General features: G+C 40.3%; 1 long non-coding RNA gene across 1 annotated transcript; it reads right to left on the minus strand.

Annotated features, from left to right (window-relative positions):
- Positions 1-3,409: 3,409 nt before the first annotated feature.
- LOC119917247 lies at positions 3,410-4,187 on the minus strand. Its single transcript, XR_005447247.1, has 3 exons — positions 4,173-4,187; positions 3,632-3,833; positions 3,410-3,526 (listed from the first exon to the last, which is right to left on the minus strand). It is a non-coding gene; the product is annotated as an uncharacterized LOC119917247 (long non-coding RNA).
- Positions 4,188-9,379: the final 5,192 nt, after the last annotated feature.

Below are 9,379 nucleotides of genomic sequence, written 5' to 3' on the forward strand. Positions count from 1 at the left end.
CAACTCCGTCTTCCAGCTCCATTTTAGCCCTCTCCCTTTCAGCAAACAAGGACCAACGCGGCTATTCCGCCTTACCCCGCCACTATGAGCCTGTTATCCGCTTAATTGAAAGCAGCGTTTCTTCAAATAAACGTACACATTGAGGACATTACAGGGCTGGACTATTACGACGCAAGACAGGCTACGTGGATATCTTCCTCCTTTCCCTCACTTGTCCCATGCTGCCTTAAAGTGCTCTTCCAAAACTGCTACTTTCCAGATTCACTACGGTTTAAGTAGGTTATTTAGTTTTTTTTAATTAAATATAACATTTTACTCAGCTAAGTAAAAAAATAAGATAATTACGGCGGCGTACAACATGGCATTTTGCTCAGGAAGATTCACGAGCTGACATGTCCCATTAGTCACCGTTTCTTTTCATCCAGGTGGCCTTGATTCCTACATTTACGGCGGTACTTGGAGGCACCATCACAACAGCTGAGTTTCTGACCAGATCACGTGGTGACGTCACATCATGCGAACAACGTAAGATTATTTGCAGGAAACACTGTATTGTACACTCATTGTACAGTCTGAATTATTTTCAAGCGCAGTAAGAGTAAAAATAAAAATTTCCTGAGATGACTTATGCCAAGAACCGGAAAACATTTTCACATTTGGTGAATGAAAATACTTTGATTTCATACGTCGTTCTTTCTAATATATGAGACAGGCACCCCCTTACCGTGAAGTTTATTATAGCTTTATTACACATTTCATTGTTATTAGCAAGCGCCTCCAATTACGCTCTGCCACGCCCTCTGATGGACAGAGATGAAATTACTGCTGCAAACACTTCAAGCCTCAGCTCAGTTTGGGGATTTTTTTGAAAAAGTGTTATTGCAATACCACTGTATCACATAATATTTGTAAAACCACAAGACTGTTTTGAAAAATATAGCAAAGTGAAGGAAAATACCTCAACACGGGATTTAACTGGACAGCATGCTGTAGCACAATGATTCACTATGTACCAGGTCCAATATTCAAATAAAAAATACTAAAGGAACAACATGTAGGCTATTTGTAACCAGAAGTCTAAAAGGTTTTAATGTTCAACCACATTCAGTACAGTTTTAGCCATTTAATTAAACATCATGTATGTTTTGATACTGTTAATCACCAGATTCATGGCTACTGAGAGACAACAGCAGAATTTACCACCTGATTCAACAAGCTAACAATATAATGATCCAAACATTCGAAGTGCACAGTGAGAGGGATACAAGCCTGCTTCGTGCCCATGTAGATTTTTATTGCATCTGATGTACAGCCTATTCATACTTTATTCAGCAAGGTAACAGGTTATAAGATATGTTCTAGCAGTATATTGCATTATAGCTAGCACATAAAACCCAAAAGTCGAAATTGCCACTTTATAGCATTAGCATGCACATTACTGTTTGCTATGGAACATCTATATGGAACATCCAAAGTGTCAGAACTGAATGAAAGAACAAATAAATGGGGAAAATATGTAAGAAAGAATGAATGAATAAAAGAATAAATTAAAAAATGCGGAAATATATCAAAGAATGAATGAATAAAAAATACATACTATTTGCTTTTGCCTTTCCCCAAGGAGACCTATTGTCATTGCTTTTCCCTTAGAGACCTTTTTCCATTGCTTTTTCCTTCCTCTTCCTTAACTGTCAATCAAGGTGTTGTGGCCCGCCCACTAAGTCCAACTAATCACTCAGAAGTATTTCTCTCCATGATCAGAGTTGTATAAAGGTCTGATCCACCAGTTGGTGGCGGTAAGGTTTCGCACCTTCGTTTTTCCAACTGACAAAATCACAAGGAAGAAGAAGGAGGAAGAATCTAACGTTAGACAGAACCAGCATGTCAATGTGATCTAAATGCAGAAGTACATTACTGGCGATAACTGTAAGAGAGAGGCAGAGAGGCGGAGAGGCAGTGTGTTGGAGGTGCAGTCAGGGCAAGGAGAGGCAGAGGACATACCTGGAGTGATGGCTCAACAGAGGACGAAAGAGTGGAAGCCCTCCAAAGAACCAGAGAGCTGTTACCGAGGTTTGTATTTATAAGGTTTTGTAATGTTATATTCTGACCTGTTTGCACTTTATGACAAACCCCAGCACACAGTGATAACTTATTTACATAGCAGCTCTGTGCACATGTACCCCTTGTACTGTAACATTAGATAGTAACATTTACTGGGCAACAATGATTATATGAAGCCATATTATACAAGTTGAGCAAACACTGGGCAGCCTGCAAACCCTAATATGCAGTACCATGTTGCCAACATAATGTCATGCAACTTATAAAGCCTTATTTTATCAGAATCACAAATTTTTTTGATACCCAAGGGGAAATTCTTGGTCACAATTGCTAAGCTTGCATATCAATTAAATATAAAATCTAAATAAAGGTAATGTGGACATGTAAAGTAATTTACAGCATCAACAGAAGTGTAATGATAAATAGTGAATTAAATAATGAGTACTGGTATATTTCATTTGGAACAGATACAATCTTAAAAACATTGAGCCAGAGTAACCAGAGTATTGAAGCAGAGAATATTGCATATTGAGTATTTTTCCCTGTGTCCTCTTTCTTCAGACTTCAGGAGATGACCCTTGAAGAACACAGAGCTCTCCACCCTTCTGCTAGAGAGGCAGCCAGGCCTGGTCTTTGATGCCTTGATGATGCGTCAGCGCAGACATGGTGCCCCACCTTCTGTCGGAGTGCAAGGAGTACCTTGGTGTACTTGTGGTAACTGTAGGGAAATGCTGTTGCCAGGAGCAAGTGAACTGTGTGAGCCTACTGCCACACTTCTCCCAGTACTGCCTTGAAGGCTTTATTCACATTTATCCTCAAGGACACTACACCAGTTTTATTCCTGACTGAATTTCCCTCCATGCCCTCTGGCATGATCATAGTTTCACACAAATACTCACAAACCTGCCTCAGCATCAAACAAATGTTTGTAACATTTGATTTATTATTTCTATATATTCATATTTCTCCCCTCTTTATTTAAATTTGATGTATATTGTAGTTATAGTGTTAGTTGTTCAACTGCAGTTCTTTGATATAAAAAAAAATAATAGAAGCACATGGTGTTTTTTTCATTATACACATTTGTACATGTGTTTAGAATTTCAACCTTTGCCATAACATTTCCAATTCTAGTTATATTTACATAGAGGACAGCTGTAGCCTTACTTATCATTACTGTTCAAATTGTAAACTGTAATTTAGGCTACCTACTGAAAATGTACTCACAGTGTACTTAGCAGAATAAGATGAAATGTGTATAAATTGGAAAAACATGAAATAGCCACTGGAGGAGGGTAGGACAAAATTTAATGTAAATAAAAAAAAATTTTTAAAGTAAAAATATGACTTTGTCAGTGAACTGAAGTTTTTTCCCTTGTGATGCTGCCTGACAAGTACCAGGAAACATGCAATGTGATCGCCTATGGGGGTCCTTCCACATCAGATGCTGGTTGGAATAACTGTCCTATTGAAGACCGTGCCATCAAACAGTTACAGACTATATTGTAATGTAAATATTGTTCAGGGACATGTAATATGGTACAATATAGGCAACAAATGTGTAATTTACCTAGACCTCTTCTGACTGATGTGGCTGGTGCAGGGGGCACCAAACCAAGCTGTCTGGGGTCATCTGGGAGAAGGCTCCTCCTTCTAGGCATCCCCACTCCACTTGTGAGTGTTCTTCACAATCCTTTGCAATGTATCGTAGGTTTTTCATATTTCAAGGCATATACGCTGCATCTTCTACCGTCTTATACAATCTTTTGAAACTGAAATTACACAAATTACAACCATTTAATATCAGTTTGTAAGTAGAACAAGAGAAAACCTTGTGTAAAGACAATCAATTGCATATAAATCTCTGTGTGTAGAGGTGAAAATGTAAATGTTCAACCCCCCCAAAAAAGAAACACACTAAATGACTTCACCAAATGTCTAGAATGAGTAACACATCTTCTGGCAGAGGAAAGTAAACAAATCTGTCTATGAGTGCAATGAAACCTTCCATACTGTCATCCATCAACTGCACATAGTTCAATAACTCTTATGTACAGAATAGTAACTTTATGGTTAAATGTGTCACAACATTAGCCAGTTATTACACTTACTGCTGCTATTTTTTGTCAAGGTTCTTCACACCATGCCATGTCCAGACTGATGAATTCCAAGGGCCTTGCATTTGCCTTTTTCTGGGTCTATGAAGTGGTAAATAATGTCATGTAACTATAATATTTATATTTGTTACGGGTGGTGGGGACAGAACCCAAATGCAGCACTCAGAGCGAAGGAGGTTTGAGGGAAAAGGGGTTGAGGGACCTGCGATGGACTGGCAACCTGTCCAGGGTGTACCCCGCCTTGCGCCCGATGTCAGCTGGGATTGGCTCCAGCCCCCCCGTGACCCTGTACGCATTATAAGCGGTTGACGATGGATGGTGGGTTGAGGGACTGGAGGGAGGGTGGATGCTAGGGAAACACTGGCACAGGAAAACCGACGAGACTGGGACCAGGGAGCCAGGGAACACTGGGGCCGAGGAAGCGAGGAGGCGAGAGGGGAACTGGGAGGACGCCGTGGGGAAGTCCGGGGGGAGAGGACCAGAGGATGAGCCCACCGACTGAACGGAGGACGAGGGTGAGTGAACTTGGGAGGGAAACAGACAAGGTTAGTGACTGCAAAGAAAGCACAAGAAAATTGGTAGAAAACAGAATACATGCGAGCTTGAATGTAGAGGTGGCACCGGGTAAGGAACAATGACGATCAAGCAAGAATGGTGTGGAGAACCGGGGTTAAAATACAGGCAGGAATGAGGTTGACTACTGGCAGGTGTGGCAGGCTGACGAGGTGGCTGATGAGGTGCAGGTGCAGGTTGTAAGCTGGGCTCAGGAGCGGAGAGAGAGAGAGAGAGAGCACACACAGGGGAGGAGACACAGGGAGGCAGGCAGAGAACAGAGAAAACCAAGGAAAAAGCAGAATAACTGATGAAAAGGAGAAAAACAAGGACACTCACATTCAGTCGGGCTGCCACCACAACAATATAGCTGTTATACACATGCATTCATACAATATATCACATGAATACTTACTCATAAGGGCATAAGCTTGTCCAGTCTGGATGAAACCCTCCTTCTCCAAGACAACAGAGTTCCATGATGTTTGCCACTTGTCTATTGTAGCAACATGAATGATCTCCTTGGTGTAATTCTCCATGGTGGTGTAGCTGCAGCATTGTGCACAGTGACCAGGAGAGATCATTTCTGCCATCCGTTGAAATTTTTAAAAATATAATACAACAGAAAAACAGTTGTTTCCATTACTGCTTAGTGTATTCAATAGATATGTTATATAATACAGTATCAACTACACACCTAGGACAACAACATCTTTCCCTTGAAGAAGACAAAGAACCTCTGTCCTTCTCTCTTCCCAGAAGTCCTTTATTGTATTGACGCAGTAAGTGTCCTGAATGGAGAAGTGTTCCTGTTCACCATCCCCATGTTCATGAATTTGAACAAGAGGGCAAGCTTTGCGTAGTTGTTGCCAAACAACAAAATGTTGGCGGACAAGAAAATCTCCAGCTTTCATCCCAATTCCACCTCCACAAGCTGTGTCCATTATATCTAAAAGTTCCACAGAAGAAACATTTGCTTTTGTCATGTCAAGGGCTTTTGTTATAACATTTATTTTTTATACTAATTTAAATTTGTGATATTCTGTGATTGTCTGGACTGTAGCTGCTGTACCCTTGGTGGTGATGTTGATCTCAAAGGGTGCAACAGAGTTGCACGGCGCACCAGTCCTCAGAAGGCCAGTGCATTTATCCACAGGCAGGATCAGAAATGTAGCCAGTTGTCTTAAGCAGTTATCGTACACCATGGAGGCTCTGACACCTATGATGTCATCTTCACATAGGACATTCTGTGGTTCTACGAAAAAGGGCCATGATCAAAAAGATCAGAAAGTTTAGCTGGCTAAAATGAGCTGTTATGCTGTAGGCTAGCTAATACTAATCAGCTGATTGTCTCACGGACGCACATTTATCCCCACATAGCAAAGCCATAACACAGCGAGGGAGAAGAACCACATGAAACTATCCAACTACATATTTTACACCACTGACAAGGGAAAAGTCAATTCTCACGGTGTCTATGGATAGCTTCTCACTAATGCTAACATTATCAAACAACAGTTTTCAGAATCAGAATCAGAATCAGTTTTATTGCCATGTATGTGTACACATACAAGGATGACGATTTGACTCAGGATTGTACATTGCTCATGATGTGCTTACTTATACAATAATAAAATAATAATAATAAAATAAAATCTGACACAAACTACAGAATAGACAACACTAATAAACACACTATGAACAAAACAATATAGACATATTGACAAATAGTGCAGTAATCAGAGTGCAAAGGATGCAAGAGTAAACTATTCTCATTCATTGCAATGCTAAAGTTGGAATACCTTACCTGTCCAGCAGAAAACTGGCAACTTCGGCGTCGCTTTGAAAACATTTTCCCCTCATTAGACCATTCTATCTGGGAAAAGCCACACCGATGTTTACCCATGATTTCTGCCTGCGTCACTCCCGTTATAAGTCTGGCTTCATCATGCTTTCGCTTCTTCGATGCAGATTCACCCTCCGTCGGTTCTTGTGCGAAATAATAGCTGTGGTCCTCCATTTGTCCAAAATTCCACTACTAATAAAGGAGAGCTTCTACTACTACCTAGTAGTTAGAAAATACAACTTCTTCTTGCTCTTGCTCCTACTTCTTCTGCTGCTACTTCTTCTGTTACTTCTCTTTCAGGTTAGAGACAAAATGCACTCTGTAGTGCTGTTTGTTCGCTGTAGGCTACGGTAGAAACATGATGACACAATATGTCAACCTCCACAGCAGGGGGTGCCTCCTGTATGTAGATATAAATAGCTCATTCTAAGGTAATAAAAACATAAGGGTTCATTATGCAATGTCTTTATACACCAGTGAAAACATAGTTATGGATATTTTATTGCATTCCTGTCAATAGATCCTCATAAATATTACATGCTGAACCTTTAACTAGTAACTATAGGCTATTTATGTTGTATTAAGTTGTTGCAGTTAAACTACCATCCTTTAATTAACACCTAAAACACTGCTGAGGGTGCAACTGTGTGTACACATTGTCACAGTTAGCCATGGTTTTTGTTCACTTTAGGTGTCATGCAACACCATGCACCTGGAACACTTTGATGTGGGAAGTCTGAAGTTTCAACTGGGGAATATCCCAGTTCCGACCGGTCTTGAACGCAGCATAACTCCTTCTAAACTTTCTATCAATCATAACACTCTTCCAGGGACAGCATATCCACACTGAAGATAGTATCGGTCATCGGCTGCTCGACCTGACTTAGTGGGCGGGCCACAACACGTTGATTGACAGTTAAGGAAGAGGAAGGAAAAAGCAATACACATAGGTCTCTAAGGAAAAAGCAATGACAATGAACACTAACGAACCAGCAGTATCGATGACCCGGGATAACGACCCCACTGAGGTTAAATAGCTGAGTTTCCCTGCCAGTCAGTCAGAACTGAAGAAGTCCTTTGGATAAGGGACGAAACGTCTTCCAGTAGCTTCTACCAAGTCCAGTTGCCCTTCATTTTAACCTTCGTTGGATAACTATGACCTGGATGACTGAGAATCTTCATAGACACAATGACAATAGGTCTCCTTGGGGAAAGGCTAAAGCAAATGTATGTATTTATTCTTTTATTCATTCATTCTTTACTTGATATATTTCCCCATTTATTTACCTATTATTTATTCATTCATTCTTTCTTTGATATATTTCCCCATTTTTTTATTTATTTATATATTCTTTCATTCAGTTCTGACACTCTGATGTTCCATACATGATGTCAGAGAAAGCAAAAGGGTGAACTTTCTCTGGTCCTTGTTTTTGGATTTTGTAAGTTTGGTACTGTAAAACAGAAAGGGACATTTATTATGACAACAGTGTCACCTGTTGCAGTTTGTCTCTTACTCACTAGTTCCATCACCAGAAATTGCTCTACACTGCTGCGAGCCCAATGTGTGTACTGCAACGGTCATTACAGGTGCACATAAAACATTAAATACACGGTGAAAGAGTTGTTAAATGCCATGAAGTTTTACAGTGTGTGACCTTGGTTAAACTGCACTCAAAAATTATTCATACTTTTTTGGTGAAGCTGTCCTGAGAAGTTGCATCTGCCAAAGCTCAACCAGTCATTCTGCCTTGTAAGATACTGTTGACAGAGTTGATGAAACTGGACTTGCCAGAACCAACGGGTCTATAAAGCAGGACTCTGAGATGTTGGAGCTCAACATTGTTGGGCTGATAATCCCTCACAAGTTGCAGGTGGTTCTCTTTGTCACTATTCAAAGAAGAACATTTTAAATTAGGTTAAAAATTACATATAAATACATTTTTGCAGTCAGTGGTGCAGATCTTTTGTGGTATTTTGTGGTGGCTGCACGGACAGTGGTGAAATTAACCAAGATGTTTCTGAGAGCCACAAAAACAAAAAATGAAACCAGTTGCAGTCTCAACAAATTATTTGTGGTGATCAGGTGCAATGTTCTGTATGTTTTTATTGTATTACTTACTGGAGAAGGTTTGGGTCTCACTGGGGAGAGTGGTTGAGACCTCCCATTGCTACAAAGGAAGATATTCAGACAACACATATCGTTGGTTACATCTCTCTCTCAGTAGATGATTTCTTTAGGGATTTACTTTCATGATTTGAGAGGCTTCTTTCGGACATTAAAACGTTTGTATGCGCAGTGAAGTCACAACAGATATCGAGGGACATTTAAGCAGCAAAACTAAAAACCATACTTGACAGGACTGAACTCTCCAGAAGAAACAGAACTTTTATCTAGATTCAAATAATCAGTTAAGTTACCCTGCTGTGCCTCGTGCGTAAATGCGCACAGAGATAACTAAACACAAAAGTGCAAAACATGGCATGGCAGACAGGCAGAGTGTGACAATTTAGTCGATGAACAGCAACTCCTTGCGCGCAGCCTTTTTAGAACATGACAGAGCTTTAGATGGTCACATTGGATAACTGCCTTCACTTGTCTCAGTGTTAAGTTCCTTGTGTTGACAGTAGCATGGATGCCTCTTTCCCTTAATTAAGCCTCAAACACTTCTTTGAATCCAAAGCTTGTGTGCAGCAGTTAGTCATTACTTTTGTTTCTTTTAAGCCATCTCACACCACCAGCTGGAGAGTGTGGGCAAAACACTGCAAGCGCTGTCAATTTGCAATAGCAGTATCCACTGTT

This window comes from Micropterus salmoides, unplaced genomic scaffold (genome assembly GCF_014851395.1).
Source record: "Micropterus salmoides isolate LMB-PRFRI ecotype aquatic unplaced genomic scaffold, ASM1485139v1 Ms_hic_scaffold_10, whole genome shotgun sequence".
Classification (NCBI taxonomy): domain Eukaryota; kingdom Metazoa; phylum Chordata; class Actinopteri; order Centrarchiformes; family Centrarchidae; genus Micropterus; species Micropterus salmoides.